We start from the raw sequence: 13,121 nt of genomic DNA, 5'->3' as shown, positions 1-13,121 counted from the left end.
TAGAAAATGGATGACTTCAAGCCTGGGAATGCCAATATTTAAGCATTTTGCTATAAAAGGCATGGCATTCTGATCTCAGAGAGTTATAAAGCTAAGGTGAGATTTTAGGAAAGGTTTTGCTCTCTTCAAATTGCAGAATCAGGCAGTTGAATTATTATTATAATTATTAGCATTATTATTATTATTAGCTATGGAAATTATTCTCATATAATTCTGAAATGCTTTTTATCTACTTAAGAGCAATAATTTCTTATGTTGCACAGAGACAATATTTTAAAAATTTATTAATGGCTGCTTGATAGCTCCAGCAACATGCTTCTGCTGATATTTAAGAAATCAGGAGAATGTCATTTACATGTTTATATATTTGAGCTTAAAAAACTTAAGTTTACAGAATAGATCAGAAGGCTTAAAAACCCTCTTCATGTAATAGTGCCTACAGGGGTTAGCAAACCTCTCATTATGTTTGCTCTTTAATACATTAAAAGGCACAAAACACTGTTGTCCATACTGCACTAATCATGCACATGATTGAATAACTATTGATTTAGTCACTGTTAGGGAATAAAAAAAAATCCTTGACAAGGCTAAGTAAAAAGGCAGGTACTGTTACTCAAATGGAAAAGCCATCTATCTCATTACAAAAGCATTTTCAAGGACATAAAAACTTTGGTCCTGCATGGAAGCTTTTTATTAGGCTGCAAAACTTCTCATTAGTTTCTGCAGATATTTGAATTTTAGCCTTAGCTTCCTTTAAAAAAAAAATCTCTTATCCCTACAGGATTCTTTAGTTAATTTTTAGTCCTTAATTTTCAGTGGTTCCATTCTTTTCTGAGGAAACAGAATAAGGTATGGACAGAATACAAGCAATGAAGTTTTAATAGCTCTTTGAGTGATTCAGCCTTATACCTTGAGCTGCCCTTACAGGGCTGAACAGAATTGTTCAGAGAGCAGTGAAAAATCCTTTTACAAGTGTCATTACTCTGATTCACTAACAGATGCTCTGGAAATTTAATAAGAGATTTCCTTTTTCTAAAACATTTCTCACTTTTTTTCCAATTTTTTTTTTTTTTTTTAGCAGCTTAGATTTGGCAGGACCGTGTTCAGTTGGTTTGATTTCCTACTCACCTGCTGGGAAAAGTAATCAGGGAAATAATCCTTGTCCCAGGAGGGTCAGGACATCTTATGGGCTACTTCATGTGGATGTGTGCTGTCATGGGAGGAATCTCTCTTTGGTTCAGCAAAGTCAGTTGGTCCTGTAAAACTGGTAAGAGGTGTTTGGATACCTGAAGGTTCATTATAACAATAAGTTAAATTGATTAGAACTGGAATAGTCATCAGGAAATTAGTGGATACATATTTTCAGGTCTTAACGAGAATGTCAAGGTCTTACAAGAATGGCATTGCAGTGAGTGAATCTGTGGGCATGAGAGTCACACAGGGAGAGAGGATCTCACTCTAGCTAAGCACTCCTGTAAATGGCTGGAAAGCAACTGAGAGATGGAAAGCCGAGGGCAGAAAGTCTCATTCTTTGTTCCACTCCAAGATCTTTATATTGTGCAGCATCCTGGCTAGAAATACAGCCAGAATTTTTTTGTGATAAAGAGATATTAGAGGTATAATGTGGAACAACCTGTACTGCGAGGTGTTTATAAAAAGGGAAAAAATTCCCATCATGGTAAATCAGTGGCAGCTGTGCTCAATGCTGTTAACTCATAGCACTGCCCTAACACCGAATTGCTGTTTCATTTGGGAGTGTATGAGCTCTGTAAATTCCTCCTCATGCATTAATATAAACAGTAGATTTGAAATAAAGAAGAGGATGATAAATGCAATGAAGCTTTACAATATTAAGTTCTTGGGTCAAGGCAGAGTCCTTGCTGAAAGCCATTGGTATTTATCCTTTCCAGTCAGAGGCACAATCTTCAAGCTCAATTGCCTGGAGAGAGCTCCCATCTCGCTCTTTCTCCAGGACATTCGTACTGCTCAGAATACAGGCTGCTTTCTACTGCTTTTATTCCATTCTACTCAACCTCTTCTAGAAGTGCACCATGTGGGACAGCTGCCCTTCACTTATTTATACCACTGGATCTGGGGAGGAGTAGGTAGTTTTATAGGAAAGAAAGATTTTATACAGCACTGGTGGAAGAGCTATAAATTCAACACTATTTCAGTATAATGGAATAAAAAAACCCCATATTTTTCAGCTTTAAGGTGAGATACAATAAGCTTTGAAGTGCTAGATCTAAGATGTATGTGTTAGAGGGCTTTTTATTAGTAGGGAACAATATAGGACCATAATTATTCCAGAGGAAGTTGGGCATGTATTGTTCTGGAAATTGGGATTTATGGCAATTATCTAAGTACTGATTACTTGGAGATTGAAATACCAAGATATTTTTTAAAAGTATTTCTTTTCTCTAAAGTAATTTTATGGTAGACCATCAATACAATCAGTCTTAGATACAGAAATACATTGGCTTTGAATTAGAAAAAAGCATATTAAAATATACCTTGGAGTCTGAAATAGTATATATATATACTATGTAAAAGGTCTTAACATTTCAAATGCTTTATCTTTGTCTTTCTCCAATATTCCCACTACTCTTAGACATAAATTTGTAGCCTGTAGTAATCTTACCAAGTCATGCATGCAATTATGAACAGATGTGTTGTTTGAATTGGAGCATAAAATACCAAGCAATGAAGTTGTTTGTGTGATGAATACACTTAAGGCTTGATTTTTCTATCATGAACTTTTCATTTTCCTCATGTTGCAGTTTTAAAATTCAGTGAAGAATAAGAAACAATAAAGGCAATAAATTAGAAGTTTAGAATGTGTATCAAGTCTTGGAAACATTGCTGTAATGGAAATTCCTTATCTACACCAGGGATCCACTTTATCTCCCACCTCTGAGAAATTCTCTCAGCTGGCAGAGAATTTGCTTTCCTGGAGAGGACTCCAAGTTGGTGATAAGTCACTGTCCATATCTGCATGTATGAACATGGGAGATAAGATGTGTTTGGGATTCACAGGGGTGAGAACTGGGCTGTGAACTTGGGAAATTCCATTGTGGAGTGAATGCCTTACAGGGGTGCAGTGCAGATACAATACAAGCAAACACATATGCTGGAGTCCAGTTCTGACTAGCAGAATACTTTAGATATAAACTCTAATCCTCATTTTCTTCCGACCTCATGCTTTGCAAACCAAGTAAATCAAGGCCCACAGTAATTGAGATACAAAGTTCTTCCTGAGCTGCTGGAAGAGGGAAGTCATTAAATACGGGCAGTTTTGCCTCTTTAGTGGAAAGGGTGAGGTGAGAGGCAGAATGGGATTGATCCTGGTTACTCACCATTGCAAATCCATTACATGGTAATGACTCAAAGCAATGGTCCTTGCAAAGAGAGGGGCCCTGGGAGAGTTATTAGCAGTGAACACCAGTACTTCACCACTGCCATGAGTACAATGTCATTATTTGTGACCATCTACTGGTAAATTCTGTGAGATTCTGCCGCTTTCATGTGTTTATTTTTCTTATTTGCTGCTTAGTTACAGGCAGGAACTAGCCTGGGATGATGCACTGTTGTTTACAATGCTCACTAATTTCATTTTATAGAGGTTCATCCTAATCTAAAGGGAGTTGCTCCTTGTACTGAGGAGGATTGGCAGAGTCATGTAGAAATAGGGAAAATGAGTTCAGCATTACCTCTTTAAACTGCAACTAGTAGGCATTTCTGCAATGGTCCTTTTAAATGTGAGTCATGGCCCATGGAAAAACTAACTGAAATTACAGCATAATTCACTAGGAAAGGTAATTACCAATTTATGAATCTCTAAAAAATTAGGTTTAGATTAAAACACCTTTATAACACACTTTGATATATGGAAGATAAATATGGCTCGTGTGCTACTGACAAAAAGGGAAAAGCCCAAAACACCCAAACCCTAAAACCTAACAAAAAATTAAAATGTATATTATCTTTTTTCAAATTTCACTGTTGGAATGGAAGGCTGGTGTCAAGGACAGAAAATCAAATATATAAAAATTTATTTTCCGTTATCATGATAGAATATGCAAAAAACTTCAAGTTTAAAACTAATAAAAATGGAAAGAAGTGATCTGACTTCACATAAAAATGGAAAGAAGTGATCTGACTTCACTGTCTTCTGAAGGTCCATGCTGATTTCCAGTAACTAATGATTAAGTAATTGCTTGTTTTGTTTTGCTTGCATTGTTAAAGTAGTCTGAAAAATTAAATCCTAGAAATAAAAAAGAGTAGCACACTTTTTTTAAGGCACAAGGCATACAACTGAAATGACAGACATTCCTACTTACGTTTAAATGTGACAGGAGTGTAAACTCTTCTTTGTGGAAAATAACTCAATATTTGTTTGAACTGTCACACTGTCATTTCCATCATGCCAAGTAAGGAAACAACCTTGAATTGTTAAACTTGGAATATTTGACACACACAGCTTTTGCCAGGCCAGCAGTACTTCTGCTGCCTCGGGTGCAGATTCTTTCATCATATAACTTCAAATTTCCCTGGATTATATCCAGCTATGAAACCCTGACTTTAGCCTTTTAAAATACTTTCAGTAATGGGCAAAGTCATAGAGGGCAAATTTGCTGCTCAGCCAGATGCAGAGAAATCAAGGGAATTGTGCCAGCAAGGGGCCTGGCCTGTGGCAAGGGAGAAGCTTGCAGCCACAAGCTGCAGAGAGCTTAGCAAACTGAGCAGGAGTTAAAGGACTGAGAACCATTCTGCCCAGCTTTATGGGAACACACTTGAATAACAAAGTTGTTTCTCCCTCCAAACAATTAGGAAACAAATTGTCCTGTGCACGTCTTACCTTCTAAATTATTGGAGATGTATGTGATAGCAGTGACAAATAAGGGAGGAAAACTCAATATTGGAAGTTATAACAAATGTATCTTGGAGTTGGTTATTGGGAAATAACAAGGGATGAAGTGTTAACAAGGGCAGAAAGAGGTTTTTTGGTGGTTTTTTTTTATCCCCTGGCATTTGACAGCTGATTTAAGAAACTGGTAAGAGTTAGAGGAAAATGTAATCAATTCCCTCTATAAACATTTACCAAACTCTGAGGAAAGGACTTGTGCTTTGCAAAGGTATGTATACTTTTCAAAAGAAAAGGTGATATTCAGTGCTAAAAGCTGGGCAAAAGAGAATTTAGTACCTGTTTTTTTTATCACTGAGTTCCTACAGTGAATATAGAAATATTTTTTCCCACTTTAAACAGGATTGTATTGCTGTAAACAAGTTGGGGCATTATAATGAAGTAAGGTGGAAAATGTGAATTGAGTATATGCTTGACTTGGTAATTTTCTTGCAGCTTCAAAAAAACTTCTGAAGTCTGTCAAGACTGAAGAATTTGTGTTGAAATCTTTTGTGAGCTGGATGAATTCTGTAATTAGAGGCAAGGTTTTTTTCAGCCAGGCCATGAAGGATGTGTGAGACTGTAGATGTGAAATTCCTCCAGCAACTGCTTTCTCTCTTATTTAGCTGGAGAGAGATGCATAAGGGAAAGTGTTCATGTTTGGAGAAATGAATGCAGTGAAGGCCTGGCCTATATCTTAAAGTTACTCTGACATATTAAACATAAAAAGTCATGTGCAATTTAGTACCTGTTGAGCACAAGGGAAAACTGGCAAATTGGATGTTTCTGTGAAATGATTCAACATTCTATGGAGTCTCAGTTGCAAAGGTGTTTCTGCAGCTACAGCCTTTGTCTGTCTCTGGCCCTGCATCCCATCACCATCCCACCTCCTGGCTGGTAAATTAGACTTTAGGATTCTAGCAAATCTATCATGCACTCACAGAAGAGCTGGAGGCCAGATAACATTCTTTTTCTTTTAGCCACAGGCATTTGAGAAAGAATTGGCAGTAGGAATGTATTAACTTTTCATCAACGCTGTATAAATAAAACATTTCTGTCAATAAGAAAATACTTTACAGACCTTTTTCATATAAATTTAATTTTCCTAATTTTCTGTATCTTAACCTTTTGCTAATTATCTTGGAAACATCAGGACAAAATATTTTCAGAAGATTATTCACTATTCCTGAGAGTGTTTACATGCATATAAATAGGTATAAAAGCAACAACTATGCCAGTTCCAGCCTTTAGACTGGATTAGGGTTTTTTTTAAGCCAACTCTAGAACTTAATTTCCTCTTCCTTTCATACCCCCCTTTTCTCACTTGCATGCATGCTCAGGGACAGAGGAAGGCTTGAGCTGCAGAAACACCTTTGCAAATGAGATTCCACACTTATAAAGTAATAAATGTTTCAAGGATGTCACTTTTCAGCATCATGACTGAACCAGTGCTCAATCAGGGTAAACACTCAAAATCAAAAGCATGAGACACATTCTGTGCTTTCATGGTACCTCCTCAAAATTTCAGAGTAATAGAGGAGAGAAAGGGTGAAGAGATTTAAATTTTATTTGCAGGAGTCCTTGCACCTCTCTTGAAATATTGGTGTGTCTTGAGGCCTGGGTACTCATAGAAAAGTTGAGAGACTTGAATTTCAATTCTGTTCCTGGCCTCTGCTGCAATCTAGAGCTCATTTTGTGCCTCTATACAAGGTGTTCATGCACCAGTTTTAATATATGTGTACAGGTATAGCTCAATGAGACTACCCCAACTTGCAACTTGCTGTTTGGAAAGATTCTGGCTCTCTTGTAAAGAAAAACTAAAATTTCTTCTGGTGGGAGTTTCAAGAAAATAAACAAAGCTTGTTCACTTTACAGAAGGTTTTGGCACTAAACATTTTTAAAATTTGCAAGACATATACCAAACAAGAAGGATCATTGATTTTAGGCAAACCTATTATTAAACAAGCTTTAAATATTATGTAATTATTGCTGTATTTAGTAGCTTTCCTGATCAGCATCCAAAATTATTGTAATGTAAGAAAATGACTTTGCAGTCAATTAAAGTATTCAGCAGAAATATTAATACAACAATAGTTGTCAGATAATCTGAACATCGAGCTCATAGGAGTAATTTTAATTTCCTTCAAACAGTGTAGGCAATTTTTACACATCACTTTGCATTTCACTGATAATACTCAGCTGAGGCAAAATGGTGGCTTTTTGAAGAAGTTTCATGAAACATTGCAGGGATTGGGGACACAAGATTTTCTTTCTGATGCATCTTAAAAACTCAAGTTGTCAAGAAGAAGTTTAACACCACTTCATTAGTTTCAGTTGGGAATAAAATTAAATATGCTTGCATCCCATAGTCTATGAACTATCGTGTTTATGTTGCATTTTTAAACCGCTGTTCACTTTGTTAATTGCAAACTGAAATAAAAAGATTAGGCTAAAGTACAACAAAAACGGTCAGTCGTGTTTGACCTGACTTTTAAAATGCAACATTTTAGTACCAAATACATTAATATTTAAAGAATATAAATGGAAGCAAAGAAACCAAATTTATTAATAGCTCATTTGGAAAAACCCCCAAAAACCTCAGAAAAATTACTTTTTGGTTGTTGCAGAACACCCTAACATAGAGAATCACATGTTGAGGCAGTGCAAAGATGTTTACTTTCACAGAAGTTAGAGTTACTGGTGAAGACCCCAGCATACTATTATTAAAAATACCCTAAAAACTCTGCATTGCAATTAGAGATGTCAATATGGGAATTAGATTTACCCAAAAAATTTTGAAGGTCTTAGTGAAATTTTCAAGGTGATGATACTGGAAAAGTGATGTAGATCCAATGAATTATCTGAATATATAAATATGGTCCTTTAATTTAAAAGAAGGTGCTGCTCTTTATTGCCATAGGAACTGATGTGTATTTTGCATGTGGGACTGTGCTATAGCATATTTGCTTTATGCTTTGGAGTCCAAGCAAGCACAGGTGCTGGATTGATTGCATGTGGAGGATTTAGCCCAGCCTTTAGCCCCTCCAAATCAATCTGGGTCTCCTGGCAGGCTGTCCTGCAGAGCTGAAGTGCTGTGAAGGCAGAGTAGGCTGCCACATGTCACTACAGAAATGCTGCCTCTTTTTTTAAACCCTGCTCACAAATGCATCCCATGGCTTTCTGTTCTTTGTAAAGGAGCTGTTTGCTATGCTTTGTGTTACCTGGCTCTCCAGGTAAGCAGGGCAAAACCCCCTGACTCCTCTCTATATTATAACATTTTTTTTCATCCAGTTTTCTCCCTTGGCTTAAGGAGATAAAAGAAGTCCAGCAATAAAACCAGTCCAAAAGTGCCTGGGTACCTAAATACCGATACTCTGTTGTTTGTCATTCTCTCTTTGTTTATAGCTCCTTAGTCAGTTTTCAGTCTGTGCTCAAGAAAAAATCAGTTTGAATGATTTCTTTTAAGGGAGGCTATTTGACACATTCTTTGATTTACCCAAGTCTTCTGGACTATATATCATTCTAAACTACTCTACACCTTTCATCCCACCAGCTGATAGAATTATTTTGGGAATGCATGATGCAGTTTTCATGGCAATGTTTGCTTTCCTGGAAATCTATGCTCTGTAATAAATACCTCTGATACTGGTGGTGCATACATAATTCTGAGGTAGACTGGGTTTTTAAACCCAGTGCTCAACCTGGAAGAAATTGCTGGGGCTATGAAATTCTGTGATTTTGAATTTTGTATTGAATTTAACCTTTTAAAATACTTTTCTTACAAAAAAAAAAGTATTATTATTATAATTTTCTGTTTTTCTGAAAAAGGAATTTTCAACCAAAATTTTTTCCCATCTTTCAGGAGCATTTGTTGCTGTGGGATTTGTACACAGCATGTTCTAAATGAATAAACCAAGCACACACCAGCCATACAGCCCAATGCCTGCTTACAGGGCCCGCTTTTTATCTTGCTGTTAGCTGAACCTTTCCCTGAGTGCTTTCTGTTGAGCTAGAGTGAACAGCAATTCTTTCCTCCCACATCAACATATTATTTCCTGGAATAAAGAAAGAAATATTTTATGGCTTTTACAGTTTTAGGATGTTTATGTTCTCAAAAATAGCAGTACTAAGTATGTGTGTGGAAAGCTCTCCCACTACCCTGATGCTTCCAGATTTTTCCAGCTTTTCGTGGTACATCTTCCCCACCTCTCCCATCCTGGGCCTTCTTTACAGTCTCAAAACTTCTGATAAGCCTTGACCATCTGGGGGAGTTTTTGGCTCTTAGGAGCACAAATGGATGAAGAAACAGATATTGGTATTTTACATCTTGGTCCTGCGCTCATGGGCCTGTTTTGGTTAAGAAGTACCTGAGCATACCGAAACGGATACAAAATTAACAAAAAATTTATTCACTTAGCTTTACAAGACTAATTATCATTACAATTTCATGGGTGAGATGTTTAATGAGATTGCATGTTTTATTCTTTATTTGTATTCTGAGTGATTCTCATATGATGGTAGGAGCAGCATATAAAATAGCAGTGTGTCAAAAAGCCAGCTCCTGAAGTGTATAATGTGCAAACTGACACTGTTCAATACAATAATCTATTTGCATTCACCAAAACATGTAATATGTATGGGTTTGGGGCACTCTATTGACACAGGCTTGCATTTGTCTCTTTATTTGTTTATCTCTGGGTCCATTTAGGTTAATTTTCTAGCAACTTTAAAATGATAAATAATAATATTTTCAAAGAAACACCTGAGGTAAGGCTCTAGGGATTTTTTTTTTCTGGTGGAACTGCACTGCTCTGCATATTTAGGATTAAATTTACCATTAAATTAACACAGTTGGAGACATTATAATCTCTATTTAATATGATGATTTGAAAAGCTTCACTAGAAAAAGGAAAACCAGCAACCTTGTCTGGCTGTGATGGTAACACTTTAGCAGTAACTAAGCCAAACACTCTCAGTAATTCAGGTGGAATACCTGCTTTAGGTTTTTCTTCAAAATTGGGTTACACACAGGAGCTGCAAAATCAGCAGCTACTCTTCACATCCCCTCAAAATATAAATTCATTTCTCTTAAGTCAGGTCTCACCAGAAAAACATTTCTAGCACATGCTAAGATGTAGATCTGTCTGCTGTTACTTTTGAGACCTTTGCAGCATTTTTCTTTTGCAAATAAATGTCCTTTAAGGCTAAATTAATTGAGACATTTGTGTATAGGAATTGGACCTAAACAAAGATGATCACTGAATTTGTGTCATGGTTCCTGACTTGCAGTATTACTGGCCACAGGGGCGAGGTTTTAGCTCCTGGGGATCAGCTCCAGGAGCAGCAGCACCATGGGCAGCTGTTTTGTCAGCAGTTCTCAGCCCCAGGGCAGCTCCCTGTGCTGGCTCTGCTGTGGGCTGGGGCTCAGAGGAAGCACAGTTATGTGCTCAACATCCAAACTGCACACTCTTTATTCTGAAGGATGATTTTTTGCTCACTTATGCAAGGGTTTTTAACAATCAAACCTACTGACAAAGCTCAGATATGTACTGAAACATCAGGAAATTTGGGACAAATAATGATTCTTTTACAAGTCAAACTAGCCTGACTTCTGTCTTGACTTGACTTAACCTACAAATAAGAAGTGTGTGGGAGTGTTGAAATTGTTGCTCTGTGGTGCACAGGCCTGTGGGCAGAGCTGTCCTGTCCCTGTGAAAGGACACTGATCTGAACTTCATCTGCACTCTGTGACTAATCCAGTTGTGTGGAGCTGGATGGGAATTGGAGATTTATACACACAAACATCCCTCACTCATGCTGCATTACAAAGCTGTTAGAGCTTCCCTGTAGGTGTGAGTAATCCTTGAGAGCTCAAGCCAGACTAAATACCAACAGTGCCCTTAGTGCCTTGTGAGTGGATGTGTGGAGCACAGAGTGTTTACATTGGAAAGCTTTTCTGCAGTTGTAAGGATGGGCATAAAGGAGAAGCACTGTATTTTAAACATTTCATATGCCAGTATTTCCTCATGTGGCTGGCGGTTCTTCCTGAACCTGAGAAGCTGAAATTTAGCCACATGAATGAGTACTAACTGTGCTTCACTTTGGATCTGCAGTTTCCACAGAATTCTATGTTTCAGCTTTTCTAAGCATCTCTTCCCTAAATATCAGTTTAAAATCTGACAGTTAAAGCCAGTTGCAACCATAAAGAAAACATTTTACAAGTTGTTTCATCAGCAGTTTCTCATCCATGTGTAATGGGCAAGATGCACTGGCATTTTAAAAGATTTTTATCATGTCCTTTCTCTTCTAATAAGAAAGGACTATATCTTTGTCCATCTGCTTCTAAGCAGTGGTATTTCTCTTTGATATCCTTTAAAAATGTTAGTTTGCATCACATGCTCTTGTAGAAGTTTTGTAAACTCTTTGGGAATTATACTTTTAGCACAAGCATACACAAATGACTGATGTTAAATCCAGGTTTTCTATACCTGAATAGAGGATTGCTAGTTAGTTGCTTCATAATTATTTCTGAGTAGAAATAATTTTTTTAATTTTGCCTTTTTGCCTGCTAGTGCCCAGTGCAGAAGCTGGCTGTACATAGCATGGATGCATTTCAGTGAAATTCAAAAGATGAGCCATGCAAGGTTTATTTCTCATCAGTATATCTGCCAGTCTAATTTATACCTATGAGGATTAAGATGTCCAGTAAAGCCATGAAAATGACTAAGTGAATTCCCACTTGATCAATTACAGCCTCTCCTAAGAAAACATTGGGGTAATATCTGTACATATATATTTAATAGATGTCGTATACAACCTGGGATAGATGCATCAGCAATGTGTATATTAATTTAATAACTCAGTTAATGTTTTCACTAAAATCAGCTTTAAAATGTCAGGCAAAGCAATAAACACAAGCTAATTCACCAGTGGGTCAGACACTGCCCTTTTGCTACAGCTGAGGTTTCTGTAGCCATGGCACTTGTCACTTCTTTGACTTGAGTTGAGCTGAGGGTGACAAGTATAGTGAAAAGACAGAACTGTGTCCTTTGGTAAAGTCAACTGGAGTAGCTTCCTTTGCTGCACTGACAATTATTTCTAAGGGTGAAGATGTGATCTGGAATCTGCTGCAAAGCATTTTTGTTTTCATGCAGTTTTCGTTTCTTATCTACACTGCTTTTTCTTCCCCTCTGGTACTTGGAGGGAAGAAAGATTTTTTTTTTCTTTTCTGTTTTGTTTTGTTACGTTTTTAAGGAAATTAAATGATCATGCTTTAGACAAAAACGAGATGCTGGGTATTTTTTTCTGTGCTGTCTCTTCTTCTTCCACTCTAAAAAAGAAGCAAAAAGCCTTTACAATTATACTTTATTTGTAACAAAAGAAGCATTAAATAATTTGGTAGCTGTTGGCTCTTTCCATATACCAATGAGAGCTGCATAATTCATGTGTAGCAAGTTATTCAGCCACAGAAAATGAGGACTGCAGAGAAGAAGGTGAAAAAATTTTTTTTAAATTTTTTATTTTGTAAGTTGATATTATTGCATTGGAGCTAAACTATCTCCATTTCCAATTTAGCACACTGGAAAATGACAATAAAGTAATAGATTTTAGTAGCCAGTTTAACCTTTTCATTATGTTTTGAGCCATCGCTAAATAGGAGTGCTTCTAATACTGTAATGTTGATACATCATGTTTCCCTATGCCTTTGAGCTGCTAACCTGTACTTGCAGAAACCTGAGATATTCAAGCTAACTTCTGCAATTTAAGGCTTATTGTCTGTCTTGAGTGCTAGGAGACACACAGTGGTGGAACTCTGTTAAGGGTCCTTTAGTGGCAGGAAATGATATGTGAGGAATTGACATGACACATTATTCTGGCCCTCTGCACAGTGGGATACACTGCAGCAGAAAGTTACTGAATACAACTGGTCAGAAAAGGTTTGAGTTTCAAGTATTTGCCCATATCCTTGCCAAGATTCCAAAGTGAGATGCAGTTCCTATAATTTACCTGAAATGTTGAAAATCCAGGCAAATGCAAGATTTTAATTCTTTTTCTATAAGTTATTCTCTGTCAGTAACTTTAATAGCATCAGTCTTTATTTGTGACATGATCAGTGCTCAGTGGTAAAACTGAGGGGCTGTCCCATGTGAGTGAAATGCAGCCAATCTGAAAGCTGGGCCCAGAATCAGCAGCTGGGAAGAGATCTCCAAAGGTCACC

This window comes from Fringilla coelebs, assembly GCF_963513975.1.
Source record: "Fringilla coelebs genome assembly, chromosome: 9".
NCBI classification, from domain to species: domain Eukaryota; kingdom Metazoa; phylum Chordata; class Aves; order Passeriformes; family Fringillidae; genus Fringilla; species Fringilla coelebs.
The sequence above is the reverse complement of the archived record's forward strand: the minus strand, read 5'-3'. Positions refer to the sequence as shown.